The sequence below is a fragment of the Crinia signifera genome, chromosome 9 (genome assembly GCF_055691185.1).
Source record: "Crinia signifera chromosome 9, ASM5569118v1, whole genome shotgun sequence".
In the NCBI taxonomy this organism is placed as follows: Eukaryota; Metazoa; Chordata; class Amphibia; order Anura; family Myobatrachidae; genus Crinia; species Crinia signifera.
In genome coordinates, this window is record NC_139225.1 from 94,854,610 (window position 1) to 94,872,745 (window position 18,136).

The following is an 18,136-nucleotide window of genomic DNA, read 5'->3' on the forward strand; positions in this document are numbered from 1 at the left end:
ATTTACCTCATTCAAATCTAACTTTCTCTGCACATGCTACATCTGCCCCACCTGCAGTGCAGCTTGGTTAGTCCATCTGCAAAAATTGCAGCCTTGCTAACAAAGTCTGAATCAGGCCCTATGAACGTATTTGGAGGTCTAATTCAAACCTGATTGCACGTCAGTTCAGCCTCTGGCCCGCTCCAGTGAAACCACGCCTTGCTAATGAATGTGTACGCTGTGCAAATGGATGTGTATGGCTGCACATCTGTTAGCACCCAAGTAAAAATGTCCAAAACCCATCGTAACAGGCTCATTATCGAATGATTTTTACAATGGACACAACACATCGTAGCCGCCATGTAGCCCAGGAATTACTTGGTGGCTGTAATGAATACGGGCATAGCAGGGCTGCTTCTGACGTCACACACCCTCCCCTAACAGGGTTTGGTACGCCTGCGTTTTCCAAGACACGCCCATCACTTTTCCTGCCACTACACCCTCACATGCCCACTCCCTGTCAATCATCGCGCAAACAGCCAGTGCAGGCTATCAATACTTGGCCACTACGCAAATTCATAGCTGTCCAATCAGATCTTAATCAGGCCCTTAATCTGTTTCTTTCTAAAGAAAAGACACAAGGACAACACCAAGGGTGAACAAAGGAATGACTCAGAAGCCTGTAAGAACCTTATTTGAATTCTGCGAAAAAATTCACATTCTAGGAACAGTTGATAATTCTCCATTCTTACACAATTTTAAAAGTAAAGTGGAAACAAGAAGAAAACTGATTGCCAACCAACCATACCATACTGATCCCATATAACTAGCCCAGTTTTGCTGAAGAACATCTTTGTGCTATCATTTTTTCCCTGGTACGTTTTATCTGAGGGGAAGCTTTATTGCTGCACATAGGAAAAAATTGGAGAAAATCACCACTCTCTGCCCCTTATTCTGGTTCACTCGCAAAGGCAAATTCCTTCTCAAATGGACAAAACCATGTGCACTGCAGGGGGCAGATGTAACTTGTGCAGAGTGAATTAGATTTGGGTGGGGTTTTACTTCAAAGTGATATATATATATATTGCAGTGTAAAAATAAAGCAGCCAGTATTTACTCTGTACAGAAACAAAATAACACCCAAATCTAACTCTCTGCACGTTACATCTTCCCCACCTGCAGTGCATATGGTTTTGTCCATTTGAGAATGAATTTGCCTTTGCGAGTGAACCAGAATAAGGGCCTCTATTTGCACAGCACCGATATCAAATTGTTGTCAGATTTTACTAAGAGCAAGCACCCCCCCCCCCCCCCTCCCTTTGTCATAAAAAAAAAAACACAACCCAGAGTATGAAGCTGGAAAAAAATACAGTACCAGAAGCAGATGTACTCTATAGCTTGTGCACAGTATGTCAGAAGCAAACATAACAAATCAGCAAAACAACATATCATTGCTTTTTGTTAGTTACGGTAAGTTTATGTTGAAGGTGTTTTATCAGCTTAGAATGCTTTGTTGTTGTGAGCATTCTATTACCTTTCACTTCAAAGTAGAAATGAGCGGGTCCGGATCCCCGAGATCCGACAGATCCGAATATCGGGGATCCGGGCCAGATCCGAGCCGGCTCGGGAGTTCCCGCCTGAATTTCGGACCAATAACGAGGCCAAACGTCATCATCGCGCTGTCGGATTCTCGCGGGAGCGGGATCTTATAAAAGACGCCCGCGCGCCCGCCATCTTCACTCCAATCTTGGAGAGGGAAGAGGGTGGTTGGGAAGCTCCGTGTGCTCCGTGCTGTGCTCTGTGCCATGTGCTCCGTGACCTGACCTGTGCCCTCACTGCCCTGTGCTGTGCTCCGTGCCATGTGCTCCGTGCTGTGCTGTGCTCCGTGACCTGCCCTCACTGCCCTGTGCTGTGCTCCGTGCCATGTGCTCCGTGCTGTGCTGTGCTCCGTGACCTGCCCTCACTGCCCTGTGTTGTAGACTTGTGGCCTGAGCCCTGTAGTGTGATTTAACTAACTAGGTGCTGCAGTGCTCACACGCAGGGGCTGCAGTGTCCACTGTCCAGGGGCTGTCCTGTGGCCCGTGCCCTGATGTGATTTATTTAGCCCTAAGCCCTGTGTTGTGATTTATTTTATTTAGCCCTGAACCCTGTGTTTTTTTTGTGATTTAACTAACTAACTCAGTGCTGCAGTGCTCACACGCAGGGGCTGCAGTGCTGCTGAGTAGTACACTGTGTACAGGGGCAGCATTAATACAAGGGTCTGTTTCCAGTTTGACGGCCTATATCTTATCCATTGTCCAGTGTCACGAGTCACTCACGACATATATCCTGTGTCCTGTCCTGTGTGACGACTGACGACATATCCTGTGTCCAGTGTGACGACATATATCCTGTGTCCAGTGTGACGACATATATCCTGTGTCCAGCGTGACATATATCCATTGTCCAGTGTGATGACATATATCCTGTGTCCAGTGTGACGACATATATCCAGTGTCCAGTGTGACGACATATATCCTGTGTCCAGTGTGACGACATATATCCTGTGTCCAGTGTGATTATTATTAAACTGCCACCCTGTCTGCCCCTGTAGTGCTGCTCTGCTTCCAACATGTGCCAGGTTGGAAGTGTAAGGTCCACATGTATGTGATGCCCACTGCTGTCACCTAGCTTAGTCATCTAGCTACCTCGGGATAACCTTATGGCCCTACTACAGTATATGAAACCGATTTTATGAGCTGTGAAGTGATCAAAATTGTCTAGAAATGAGTGGAAACTAATGTTATAATGTTATTGAGCTTAATAACACTTTAGGGGCAAAAACAGGCCCGAAAACTATTATTTTAGCAATTTTTAGCATTTTTCCAAATAAATCCAGATCCAAAACCAAAACCAAAACCCGCAAGGGTGGTTTTGCCAAAACCAATCCAGATCCAAAACACGAAGGGAGATCCAGATCCAAAACCAAAACCCGAAAAAGTGGCCGCCGCACATCTCTACTTTAAAGTTGTTAATGTATAAGATATAGACAATGTCTACGTCGGCAGTGCCCATGTCAACCATAAGCTTGTGTCGACCTTCTGTCAGTGCCAACCTGTCGGTCGCATCGCATGCGATTTTTTGGTCGCATGCGATGCGACCGACGCGATTTTTTTTCCTTACGATGCCCAAGATCAAAATCGTGGGCGCCCTTCTAGGTAAAGAGTACCGTAGTACTCTTTATACATGTATGCCACCCAGTAGTGTCACTTATGCACATGTCATTTGTGCCAATCTGTGTCCAGTACCCCTGTTCATGGGTTTTCTATGCCTTGAAAATTTGTGTATTATGTGAGTTGTTTGAATAAATGTCCATTTGTTTTTATTATCAAACGTATTTGCACCATATCCACTTCTATTAAGCTCTAGGATTAAAGAAGGAAGTCCTGTTGACTTGTGGGAGGAATCCTTACTTTGATTTGCGCACATTACTCTCATCCTTGTGAGTGGACTATTGAAATAAATCATTATCCATTTATGCCTACAGTGTTGCACTATGTACTTTTTCTTTGAGCTTTTTTAGAGGGATATATCAACTTTTCCGGTTGTCCATACTGAATATAGAGATCCCGATATCTGAAAATTGATATTGTGTCAGTCTGTGCATGCTATGTAATTTTTTGCCAGTGGGTGTCACCATTAAATTGAGCTTTTTTGGTGAAGGCTTTTTTGGTGTTACCCTGGTCTGATTTATTACAAGAAGCACTGAGGGATCAGTATTTTTCTATCCATGCTGCACTACAGGTGGGGCAGATGTGCAGAGAGAGTTAGATTTGGTGTAGTTTTGTTGTTTCTTTGCAGGGTAAATATTGGCTGTTTTTTTTTTTTTTTTTTGGGTGGGGTGTGTTCAAACTAAAATCTAAATTGCAATGTAAAAATAGAGAAATCAATATTTACCTCATTCAAATCTAACGTTCTCTGCACATGCTACATCTGCCCCACCTGCAGTGCAGCTTGGTTAGTCCATCTGCAAAAATTGCAGCCTTGCTAACAAATTCTGAATCAGGCCCTATGAACGTATTTGGAGGTCTAATTCAAACCTGATTGCACGTCAGTTCAGCCTCGGGCCCGCTCCAGTGAAACCACGCCTTGCTAATGAATGTGTACGCTGTGCAAATGGATGTGTATGGCTGCACATCTGTTAGCACCCAAGTAAAAATGTCCAAAACCCATCGTAACAGGCTCATTATCGAATGATTTTTACAATGGACACAACACATCGTAGCCGCCATGTAGCCCAGGAATTACTTGGTGGCTGTAATGAATACGGGCATAGCAGGGCTGCTTCTGACGTCACACACCCTCCCCTAACAGGGTTTGGTATGCCTGTGTTTTCCAAGACACGCCCATCACTTTTCCTGCCACTACACCCTCACATGCCCACTCCCTGTCAATCATCGCGCAAACAGCCAGCGCAGGCTATCAATACTTGGCCACTACGCAAATTCATAGCTGTCCAATCAGATCTTAATCAGGCCCTTAATCTGTTTCTTTCTAAAGAAAAGACACAAGGACAACACCAAGGGGGAACAAAGGAATGACTCAGAAGCCTGTAAGAACCTTATTTGAATTCTGCGAAAAAATTCACATTCTAGGAACAGTTGATAATTCTCCATTCTTACACAATTTTAAAAGTAAAGTGGAAACAAGAAGAAAACTGATTGCCAACCAACCATACCATACTGATCCCATATAACTAGCCCAGTTTTGCTGAAGAACATCTTTGTGCTATCATTTTTTCCCTGGTACGTTTTATCTGAGGGGAAGCTTTATTGCTGCACATAGGAAAAAATTGGAGAAAATCACCACTCTCTGCCCCTTATTCTGGTTCACTCGCAAAGGCAAATTCCATTCAAATGGACAAAACCATGTGCACTGCAGGGGGCAGATGTAACTTGTGCAGAGTGAATTAGATTTGGGTGGGGTTTTACTTCAAAGTGATATATATATATATTGCAGTGTAAAAATAAAGCAGCCAGTATTTACTCTGTACAGAAACAAAATAACACCCAAATCTAACTCTCTGCACGTTACATCTTCCCCACCTGCAGTGCACATGGTTTTGTCCATTTGAGAATGAATTTGCCTTTGCGAGTGAACCAGAATAAGGGCCTCTATTTGCACAGCACCGATATCAAATTGTTGTCAGATTTTACTAAGAGCAAGCACCCCCCCCCTCCCTTTGTCATAAAAAAAAACCACAACCCAGAGTATGAAGCTGGAAAAAAATACAGTACCTGAAGCAGATGTACTCTATAGCTTGTGCACAGTATGTCAGAAGCAAACATAACAAATCAGCAAAACAACATATCATTGCTTTTTGTTAGTTACGGTAAGTTTATGTTGAAGGTGTTTTATCAGCTTAGAATGCTTTGTTGTTGTGAGCATTCTATTACCTTTCACTTTAAAGTTGTTAAGGTATAAGATATAGACAATGTCTACGTCGGCAGTGCCCATGTCAACCATAAGCTTCCTTCTGTCAGTGCCTTCTGTCAGTGCCAACCTGTGGTCGAGCATTCCAAGGTGTGGACCTAGTCACTGTCAACTATTAGTGGTCGACCTAGACTGCATACCCTTTAGTATGTATTCCAATATACAGGGGCTCGATCATCCCCCCAGACCTAGCCATAGCCACTTGTGGCCATGATTACAGGGAAAAAGGGCATTGTGGCTCCACTAATGTTAGCACATTTATGGCCAGATGTACTAAGCTTGAAAAGTGATAAACTGGAGAGTGATAAACCACCAGCCAATCAGCTTCTATGTGCCATGTCACAGGCTGTGTTTGAAAAATGACAGGTATGAGCTGATTGGCTGGTGGTTTATCACTCTCCAGTTTATCACTTTTCAAGGCTTAGTACATCTGGCCCTGAGAATGGAGAGAAGTGACTTCAAGGAACTCTTGGAACACCACACTCTGTAGTCATCAACTGCTGATTATTTCCAGGGATAGTTGCAATAATTTTTTTATGAAAATGTCCCAGTTACATAGTACTGTACAAATGCTTTTATTGTGTATGCAGTATATATTGCAATTTTCACTATACATTTGTATTAAGATACTGCGCATGTGGGAAAAGTTTTGAAACCCCCACTGCATTAGCATGCAAGGTGCACTGCGATCAGGTGATACTGTATCAGATTTCTTTCCGAAAAGTGATTGTGGTTCCTGGGCGGTGACTGGTAGGTGGCTACTAGTGCACACAAACATGGACCGTTCATTGTGTATTGTGGGAATGTCAATGCAAATGGCTGTTTCCCGGTACAGAACCACAAGCAGAAAAAGACACAGTCAGACGGAAAAACTGCACCTGCCATAGTTACTAATTGGGGCATACAAGAATGCACCAATGTTTATTACAAAATAAATTGAAGCAAACTCCTTATTCTTTTTAACTCATAGGAAAAACTGGCATCCATAGCCATAATGAGGAATTATCTATCAAACCATTCTTTAAGTATTTTAAGGGAAATGGACCAATCCATTGGGATCACTGCATAAGCGGCACTATTATAGAGTATTAGTAGGGACTTCTTATATGCTGCTATGGAACCAGAGGTTGAACCAAGGATTTGGACACGGTTCCGTCCCTGGAGCAACCCCGCATTTGTGATGATTAGCCTCCACAGCTACCTGCCAATAAACCGGGTCGCTGATGTCACAAAGGGGGTGGGGCAGAGTGGTGGCATGTCATCGGGGGTGGGGGAGCAGGCAGCACTTGGAGCTGACGCTGCCTCCTCCCTATAGTGTGACCGAAACCCAGTTCGCTCGACCCAGGTTCCCCGTTTACAATGCCATGTTCAGTCCAAGTCTTTGGTTTACCCAGAATGACACATTGCTATATTATCTATGCAAATTGACTTAACCTATTCAACTATTTGCGATTCTGTTCGTCCTACAAGATTTCATCCGCCTTTTGCTCTTTCGTTGGTCACTCCAGCCACATGGTCGGATTCACAGAACAATCCAGATCTGATAACACTGTTTAATGCCCAAACGATTCACACAAATCCCAAGATGGAGCTATTTAAGACTTAACCGTGGCCATAGATATTTACCTGTAAGTGATCCAGAGGCAATAAAGCAAAAAAATAAAATAAAAATTATGTTTGGAACAAACCATAGGTCAGATGTAATGCGTTTCGAGGCCGAACTCTACGTTTTTTTTTTTTTTAAAGGAGCAAGCATTTACAAGGCATGGTTTTGGCTTGTAAATGACTGTCCCTTTAAAAAACCTCTGAGTTCAGCCAGCATTAAGCATGGCCGCCAGACTCGCAACACATTACATCCGGCACCCATGTTTCTATGCAAGGGGAGTAAATACATTTATAGTGTTTCTGTACAGAGTAAATACTGGCTGCTTCTGCATGTAGCCCATATATGCTAGACAGCTTTATTTTGAAAAATCATATTTTATTGTTGAAGAACTGCAAAAATGGTTACAAAGCAATACATTTTGTAAACATTTTGTAAACATCATAAAAATGGACTGTGGATCTATTTGACAATAAAGATTATAATGAAATGAATTGTGTAAACAGTCATCGTTGTTACATAGTATCGACATAGTACATAATGAGTAGTTGGAACATAATAATAAGACCCAGAGAGACATCAAATATTATTAGAAGGGATAAAAACCATTTGCAAGAACCTCTAAATTGTACCAGAAAGTTAAAGAAACTGTAATCCGTAGTGAGGTACAAATAAATGTAGGGCAACCACACATGAAAAAACTTTATGGCATTTTTTATCCTTGTCAAGGGACATCTCCAACCAATCCATCAATCATTAATACGCAGTGACCCAAAACCCATGTACTTCTGGGCAGTTTCACATGCAGTGATACAGGTCTGCCTCTGGAGTTGCACATTTAACACATGTAGTAATAACCAAAGGCCCTTTGCGGACCATGGGGGTTATTCTGGTTGAATCGCAGGGTTGAAAATTCACAGCCTTGCGATTCCCCCAAACCCCACCCTGTGAATGATCGCCCCCCCCCCTTGCAACGCGGGTTCACCCGCACAGGCTGCAAATTGATGTTTAGCATAAAAATCCAATTGCATCGAAAGATGTGGAAGGTACACACATATAAAAGTGACTTTCAAGTCACCTCCATATGCGTGTACGCTGGGATGGATATAGGCGAGCAGCTGACATCCGTGATGTCAGCTGCCCGCCCCCCGTGTCACCACCTCGTTACCATGAGAACACCCAGCGTATATGGGGCTGCACGCCATCCCCCGCCCCCCGCAAGTTCGCTGTGGGTGCACGCACCCTACGTCTGCACATGCGCAGATGCACAACTTCGGTCCTCCGTGCATTCGCATGAATGTTTGAATAAGTAAGGTGTTTTGCGACAATGTTTTGCAATGTTATAGTGTAATGATAGAAGGAGTTATGAGAAGATAGTCCCAGTCTAGAGTGGGAGGATCTTCACGCAATACAAGTGGATGTTATTAGTAATAGTTAACCTGAAATAGCAGGTGGGAAATCAGAGGGTCTCATATGTAACAAAATAGTTAACGGAATACTAAGACAAGAAGCTTGATCCAGATGTATATTTGCATAATTATTAGTGGCACTTCAGATCTGATTCTTTTAATATGACAGGGAGCACTTGGATGGAATACAACAGTCGTGGTAAACATACACTTTTGATCAAGTGACATCTTCCAATATATGACAATGGTAAACAATGCCATGATCTAAAGTCCATTAATATGCAATGAATTAGTGGTGGGAAATTAACTGCATATAAATCAGTTGGGTGGGTAGGTATAGTAAGACTCAGATAAACCAATGATGATTCTGTCCACAGGACTGGGAAAGTGTCAGACCAGCCTAATTTCGCCTTAAGGTACATACACACGGAACGATTTGGGAAACGATCCAATATCGTTAATGATTTCCTCAGAACTCCAGGACAAATGATTTAGTGTCAAATAGTAAACGATTACACATGAACGATCAATATTTAATGATGGTGGAAGGGAGTAGGAACCAGTCAATCAACTTTACCAAATCATTCGTCGTGCATACACACGATTTGAACACATTGCAAAAGATTGGTCTCTGATCTTTCTGCATGCATGAAAGATCACAGACCTCTATTACAAGCAACGAGTACGCGCATTGGTAATGATATCGTTCATTCACACGGAATTATTTGAAAGATTGGTCATTCCGATCGATCGGGAACGCCAACATTGTATGCCAAATTTATTTATTATAAATCCTGTAACCAGTTCACGATCAGATAACAGTTGCAGTACCCCAGGAAACTCCTCTTGGGGATTTGCGAAGTATAATAGAAGATCATCTGCATAAGCAGATGCCTTTAATTTGTTCTGACCAAACTTTATACCTTGCCATAATTCATAGGAATGATAAAAAGTCTAATCAAGGGATCTATTACTAAATCAAATAAAGGAGACAATGAGTAACCTTGCCTGGTGCCTCGGTGCAAAGTTAAGGCCCCCTTACATTAGAATGATTTTGGCCGATTTCGATGTTTTGGGACAATAAATCGTCTGAAAAGTGCAACATCGTTTGTGTTTTCCATCTGATCCGCGGCCCGGATATGAGCCCCTAGGTTGGTCGTACCGCACCTGTGATATATCGGAATCGGATGGAAAATGTAGCAGGACAGGCCGCGGCGCAGAGAGTGGAATTTAAATTACTGGAGCCGCAGCAGCAGTAAAGGAGCCTGAGGGATAAAATACAGTAAGTTAAATAAAAAAAACAATATATCTGGTGGTGGTGTCATAGCATTACTTTTATATTATACAGGGGGAGCAGCCTGTGGTGTCATTATTATTGTACAGGGGGAGAAGCCTGTACATGGCATAAAGCCATGACACCACAGGCTGCTCCCCCTGTATAATAATAATGCCATGACACCACAGGCTGCTCCACCTGTATAATATAAAAGTAATGCCATGACACCACAGGCTGCTCCCTCTGTATAATAATAATGCAATGACACCACAGGCTGCTCCCCCTGTATAATAATTTGTGTCATGGCATTACTATTGTTATATTATACAGCGGGAGCAGCCTGTGCTGTCATTGCATTATTATTATACAGCGGGAGCAGCCTGTGGTGTCATTGCATTATTATTATACAGCGGCCCTTTGAGGGTGACCAAACTGCTGATGCGGCCCCCGATGAATTTGAGTTTGACACCCCTGCTCTACATAGACAATGTCTTGTTTGGAATCAAACCCATGATGCCAGAGTTGTGAGGCAGCAATACTAACTCACCGTACCAGAGAAGTAATTCATCCCAGTCACCCGGAGACAAGTTGGAAATTGGTGGCCATCCTCTTAAAAATGAGTACAGCGGTAGGCCAGGGTAGTTGCCAAGTCAGCTTATAACAAGCGAATTTGGTCTTGTTTTTTTTTTTGTGAGTTGCTTATTTTTTGGGAGGGTTGCTTGTTGCTTGTTTTTGGGCTTATAATGTTTTTTAGTAGCTTGTTTTGGGCTTGTTTTATTTTGGGTTGATGTTGTGTTTTTTGTACGTCAGTACAGAGATAAGGGACACACACAGGTGAGAACTACAGTAGTAGAACATACAGTAAGTATAGGCTGATGGAAATGCTAATGATCTCTCATTATCTCTGTTGTGGCTGTCTGCTGATTGTGTGTATTCAGTAGGGCTAATCTGATATTAACAATGATGCATGTTGTAAGATTGTTTTATCTTTACTTAAGGTGCCCATACAGGGTACCATTTAATGGTTGCGATGCACGCTACCACGCACAGCACATACTTGCGTTTAAAGCGCATGCAATGCGATCTAGTACAAAACATACGGTGCCTATCGCACGGTGTATGGGAACTTTACAATAAATATTTCTCAGTGCATACACAGGACCACAAATATCTACAGCAGACAATAATATCTACAGCAGACAATGCTCACTTGAAATATTTCTTTAGAGAAAAAATTTACGTAAAATATCTCAGATTCACAATATCTCAAATTGCGGCAGATGTATGAAGGAGCGCTATGGGGGAGAAGGGGGTATCAGCGCACATTATGTGCACCGATACTGCTTCTCCCCAATGTTAGAAGGAGCCGGTGTGTGTAGACCGATATGCAAGGTAAATGTATGAATGGTCCACAGCACTGACTGTTCTGGCCCCTGCCGCTATTCACTTCGACAGCTGCAGGGTGACGAAGCCCTATACCCACAACAGCGACATCGCTATCCCTGCTGCCAGATCTGGGCTGCGCTGGAGATCTCATGCATGGCCAGTACAGTCTGCCAACGGAAAGGAGACAGCACGTAAGTGTGAGCTGGTGCACCATCTTGGCGATGTCCCTTCCTGCTTCCCCTCGTTAATGAGGCAAAGCAGGAAGTGTTATAGTATTCTTTAAAAGCCAGTTTTGTACTGATAAAATATCATTGTAAAGACATTAAAGAGGTAGATTGTATAAATGAGTAGCTTGACAAAGGTCTACATTAAAGACCGAAACGTTGCCACACATTTATGTGTCCTGTGTTTCTATTGACAAATCTTCCGAGGGCCACCTACAGCTCCTTGGAATACATCGTGTGGGAACACACGCAGGGAGGCACCAGGGGTCCTATCAGATTTTACTTCCAGGAGTGCCGACTCAAAGATTGTGTGTATGTATATATATATATATATATATATATATATATATATATATATATATATATATATATATATATATAGAGAATAGATTTAGAGTGCGCTTATAAATAACTCAACAGATTAAAAATTGTACATTTATTTCTTAGTCTTTACAAAGACTTCACATTTAAAAGGTACAGCAAGTCTGTTACTGGTACAGATGATGTAGTAGGCCCAACGCGTTTCGTCAACAGATTGACTTCATCAGGGGCTTAGCGAACAATAAGTCAGCAAGGCGTATAAAACACTGTGAATAATACAAATAGTGAAGTTCATTCATATGAACATAAAAGATGTAAAAACAAGAAACAGATCATGGATGACAAATATGATGAGGAGTGGAGGACAGCGGAGAAGAAAGATTTATTGATAAGCATTAGTGTGCTTCTAGGGTAATAGATAGCAGGCAGGAGAGCCTTTATACCATTGATGACATCAAATGGTTGGTACAGAGAAACAGAGGACCAGTCCCAGGTGGAGAATCACCCATCGTGTGTAGTCGCCTAATTAATTCAATAGTCTATTAGTACCTTTCGCAGATTAAAGGATCACATACAGTGTCCAGCATATAGGGGAATGAGACTCAATGCGAAACCGGAGTGGGTGGTGAGCGTTACTATAGGAAGGAATGTAAATATTAATAATATAATGCCCAATGTACATCTTAACCAGCACCTCTAGCTTGATGATCTCCAGTGGAGATATAAAAACTTACATCAACACCACAGGAAAGCTGCTAATACATCTGTGAGGTATAGGACCTGAATCGGTCGTTCACGCAATGGTCAGGTATATTTCAGTAATGTGCCTTAGTTGGTAGTGGACATATCTATAGGATGAAATATAGATATTCCAATGGTCATCTCTGACTATAACCTTCACCGACACCTTTAACTGGGTGGTAATAAACAATACATATTTGAACTTACATTGTCATAAAAATGAGCACAAATGAAGCAATAAAGTGGTCTGAGACCTACATCAGCCGTTCATACAGAATTCAGGTATGGTTCCTAAAACACTTCAGAACCCTTGAATGAATACAAAACAATATTTTACAAAACATGAACTGATATGGAACAATGACCCAAAGTCTAAATGCCTTAAGTAAAAACTTACTTTAGTAGTAAAACCGGAAGTGTGCAGCCTGGGATCCAAATGCAGAATGAGCTCCTATGTAAGAAGCTGCTATTTATGGAGCACTGGAAGTATGACCACTTCCTGTTTCCAAAACTTACTGTATGTTGAAAAAGCGTGTAAGCACTCGCTGAACAAGTATTAGACTAGGAGTGCTAAATACAACAGTGTATATAATGTGAATAGGCTAAATATCGCTAACTTCCACAGACCAGTTTAGTTAAAATAAGCTAATTGAACAGTGGAACGCACGGCGTCTCCGTCGTGCGTTCCAAACGGGCGCCATATTGGCTAGCACCTACGTCAGGACTCCTCCTCTGTTGTCAGAGGGCTAATGCTGCAGCTGAGCCGACGTTACCTACGTGCACAATAGTACCACAGTCTAAGGAGCGCAACGCACATCTCCGTGCGTTCCAAATGGGCGCCATCTTGGATACAATAATCTGTATATAATATGATGTGTAATATCGCAATTTTCCTATATCTACTGTGAGTGTAATCGCGCTAATAACGGTGGACAGACTTCATTTACTGACCACTAAAGTCATATAATTTAATAGTGAAATAGGGGCCGATAGTATAATTATGCTAATTATGTGAAAAATGTGCCATATAAGTGGATAGTGCAAATTACATTGACAAATGCACTATTAGAAGACTAATAATGCTAATATTTCTTATACTATATAGTGCTAATATCCTAACAAATATGAGGGATGACACGTGTATATGTGTAATTTATGCTGTGTGTACCTGTATAAAGGTGACTAGTTGTGGGTAAGATCCCATCAAAAATAAATAAGTAAATAATCTAAAAAAAGTTACTTAAAGTAACAAAAAGTAATACAATAGTGGGGTATAGTAATATATAGAGATAGGGCTAGGGATCACAAATCGGTCAGTGTAGACATGTTCATTTATAGTCATTGTTCCATTTACATCGAGATCTACCTATTTTTTATTAGAGTGGGACAGTATATAAACAGGTACATTTGTAAAAGAGTATCGTAATTAGTGCTGAAAAGAAGTGGAGAGAAAAACACCAGAAAAAGTTCGGGGATGTGAGCTAAATAAAAGCTACAATATCTACCCCTTCATTTAGTCCTCTAGGGAAAAGGGTATTCAGGGTATAGATCCAAAAACTTTCTTTTTTGATGAGATCTTGTCCCCTATTACCCCCTCTAGGGTTAACAGGGACTCTTTCCAAGATCGTGAACTTGAAGTTTTCTTTTGTGACCTCAGAGTTGTGCTTCTCCTGATAGTGTCTGGGGAGACTGTGTACTCTTACTTTGTTCTTGATGTTTCTCATGTGCTCCTGGATTCTGAGCTTTGCTTGTCTAATTGTTTTGCCTACATAATGGAGATTACAGCTGCAGGTGATTTTGTAGACCACATGGTCAGAATTGCACGTCACTGCTTCTTGGATTCTGTACTCTTTACCGTTCTCCAGGGTGTGTTTGAACTGTATTTTGTCAAAAAAAGGACAACAAATGCATCTATTGCACGGGGTAGTGCCTGGTTTTTTATTCAAGAAATGGGTGGTTTTAGAAACTACAGATGTAGTGGGTTTTAATCTGCTGGGGGCAAGTATAGATTTTAGGTTATTGGCCCGGCGGTACACCAGATTGGGTTTAGGAGGGAGGTGCTGGCCTAAAATCGGATCTCGCAAGAGGGTAGACCAGTGTCTCTCTAGAATCTTTTTTATTTCATGGTTTTCACAATTAAATTGTGTCACAAAGGGGCGGCTCTTGAATTCTTTAGCCGGTCTCACTTGTTTAGTCAGAAGGTTATCTCTTACTTGTACAGAGGCTTTTTGTCTGGCCTCTTCGATGTGGTTTGACTTATATCCCCTTTCGATAAATCTGTTTGCTAAGATTTGGGATTGGGACCAGAATTCGCTATCTTCACTGCAGTTCCTCTTTATTCTAAGGAACTGGGCGTATGGAACGCTATTTTTCCAGGAAGGAAGATGGCAGCTGGTAGCTGGGATAAAACTATTTGCATCGACCTTCTTAAAGAAGGTACGAGTTTTAATTTCTTCTCCAGGTGAGCCTTCAAGTTCGAGATCCAAATAGTCAATAATGGACATATTAGTTTTAAATGTAAATTTTAAATTGAAATCATTGATATGAATATAAGAAATAAAGTCCGATATACTTGTTTCGTCGCCTCTCCAGATCAACAGTAGGTCGTCTATATAACGTTTGTAAAAGATTATGTTGTTTTCAAAACGGGAACCATATATATGTTGTTCTTCCCAGGCTCTCATGTGTAAGTTGGCGTATGCTGGGGCAAATTTTGTCCCCATGGCTGTCCCCTGTTGCTGGATGTAGTACTCCCCGTTAAATTCAAAAAAATTATGATTTAGAATAAAATCTATACTTTTGATCAAAAAAGTGATTTCAGAGTTGGACTTATCTGTGTCATTTCGTAGGATTTTTTCCACCGACTCTAAACCCTTGTTATGGGGGATGGAGGAGTAAAGGCCTTGTACATCAATTGTAAGCCAACTGTACTCGGTGGACCATATCATTCCTTTTAGAAGTTGGAGTACTGAGGAACTATCCTTTAAGTGGGATGTATGAGCTCATTCTCATTTTGAATGCAGAGCGAGGAGGATACTGCAGAGAGAGCGTCCTGATATTGTTCTTGATAAGAACCTACACTAGACTCTCAACTCAGAAATTTCCATTTAATTGAGCCCCATCAAGAAGGACTTGGTGTTATTTTATTTGCATCAGCTGTGATCAGCAGAAACTTCAAATAGGACCAGCCACACAAAATCCACTCACCCATTGGTTCTTACCCCTGATGAAGTCTCAGAGACGAAACGCGTCGGGTTTCTTCACCAATAAAAGAACTATTTACCCAGAGATGGACTGAGCTTATTCATTGGGAACATCCTCAAATACAAGAACACTATTTCAGAAATGTGTATTCTGTTTTGAAATTGTAATGTTTTATTGGGAGGTACAGTTTCTATACTAGGTAGCGCACCCCAATCACCCCCCACTTCCCTGATATATATATATATATATATATATATATGTGTGTGTGTGTGTGTAAGTTGGGCTTGTTTTGCGGCTTTTTAGGATTAGGTTGGGCTTGTTTTGGGATTGTTTTTCGGTCGTCATTTGCTTGTTTTTCATTTCAGAGTTGGCAACACTCAGACTTACAACTCAACCCAGCATAAATCAGCACTCACTGGCAACAGGGCTCAAAGTGGTCCTGGAGTAGTGGTGGAATGCATTTCCAGTGCCAGAGTTTTTGCCACCCCCTAAAAAGGCACTATAAATTTGTGCCCTGCTACCCAGTGGTCTCACAAGGAAGGGGTGTGGTCAGACAATAGTACAGATGAAGCCCGGCTCATCCAGGCAGGGGCTGGTGAAACTATCACCAGCCCCGCCAGCCAACGGCTCCCGCCAGGGTGCATGCACGCACGAGACACTTGCGCGCCCGTGGCAATGGAGCACCCCGATGACGACCGCCACCGCCGATGGTCCCCCTCGCTGCCCCGACCCCCCAACCCTGAACATCTCCCTGAAGCGGAGACGGGCTGGATGCCGCTGCCTTACCGCCAAAAGACTGGGGCTTGCATGAGATGCACTCGCGTCCCAGTTCAATGGAGTACCTGTCCGCCGGTGCTCACCAGAGGGGAGGTTCTGGTGGGCAACGAGCAAAGTTGACAGGGGCTCCATCTGTATACCCAATTTAAATTATGCCATACAGTAGCACAATCTGTAGTGCCCAATTCATATTACACCACACAGTAGTACTGGTACTCTTTACCTAGAAGGGCGGCCATCGCGGGCATCGCATGTACAAAAAAATCGCATGCCATGCGACCGACGCGATTACCGCAATTTCCCATAGGGAACAATGTTAAATGTCCCAATTGACCCGATTTTCCATAGGGAACAATGTTAAAAGGCCCACAGAGGCCAAATAGCCACCCTGAAGTGTGAAATGGCCCCCCCAATTGTTAACGCCACCCCACGATCAACGTCAACCCGAAGCGTGGCGAGCGCAGCGAGGGGCGGCGGTACGCGTCCTACGACCTTTTCATACCCCCACTATCCACGTCGGCGTGGAGTTGAGAATAGAAAGTGTGACGAGCGCAGCGAGCCCGAAGCGTGGGGAGCGCATGCGTACACCTGTGAAGCCCGCGAGGGGACGTGTATACCTGTGAAGGTGTCCACGTCCCCTCGCGGGGCTCGCTGCGCTCGCCACACTTTCTATTCTCAACTCCACACCAACATGGATAGTGGGGGTATGAAAAGGTCGTAGGACGCGTACCGCCGCCCCTCGCGGACTCGCCACGCTTCGGGTTGACGTTGATCGTCGGGTGGCGTTAACAATTGGGGGGGCCATTTCACACTTCAGGGTGCCTATTTGGCCTCTGTGGGCCATTTAACATTGTTCCCTATGGAAAATCGGGTCAATTGGGACATTTAACATTGTTCCCTATGGAAAATCGCGGTAATCGCGTCAGTCGCATCGCATGCGATTTTTTGGTCGCATGCGATGCGACCGACGCGATTTTTTTTCCTTACGATGCCCAAGATCAAAATCGTGGGCGCCCTTCTAGGTAAAGAGTACCGTAGTACTCTTTATACATGTATGCCACCCAGTAGTGTCACTTATGCACGTCATTTGTGCCAATCTGTGTCCAGTACCCCTATTGATGGGTTTTCTATGCCTTGAAAATTTGTGTATTATGTAAGTTGTTTGAATAAATGTCCATTTGCTTTTATTATCAAACGTATTTGCACCATATCCACTTCTATTAAGCTCTAGGATTAAAGAAGGAAGTCCTGTTGACTTGTGGGAGGAATCCTTACTTTGATTTGCGCACATTACTCTCATCCTTGTGAGTGGACTATTGAAATAAATCATTATCCATTTATGCCTACAGTGTTGCACTATGTACTTTTTCTTTGAGCTTTTTTAGAGGGATATATCAACTTTTCCGGTTGTCCATACTGAATATAGAGATCCCGATATCTGAAAATTGATATTGTGTGAGTCTGTGCATGCTATGTAATTTTTTGCCAGTGGGTGTCACCATTAAATTGAGCTTTTTTGGTGAAGGCTTTTTTGGTGTTACCCTGGGCTGATTTATTACAAGAAGCACTGAGGGATCAGTATTTTTCTATCCATGCTGCACTACAGGTGGGGCAGATGTGCAGAGAGAGTTAGATTTGGTGTAGTTTTGTTGTTTCTTTGCAGGGTAAATATTGGCTGTTTTTTTTTGGGTGGGGTGTGTTCAAACTAAAATCTAAATTGCAATGTAAAAATAGAGAAATCAAT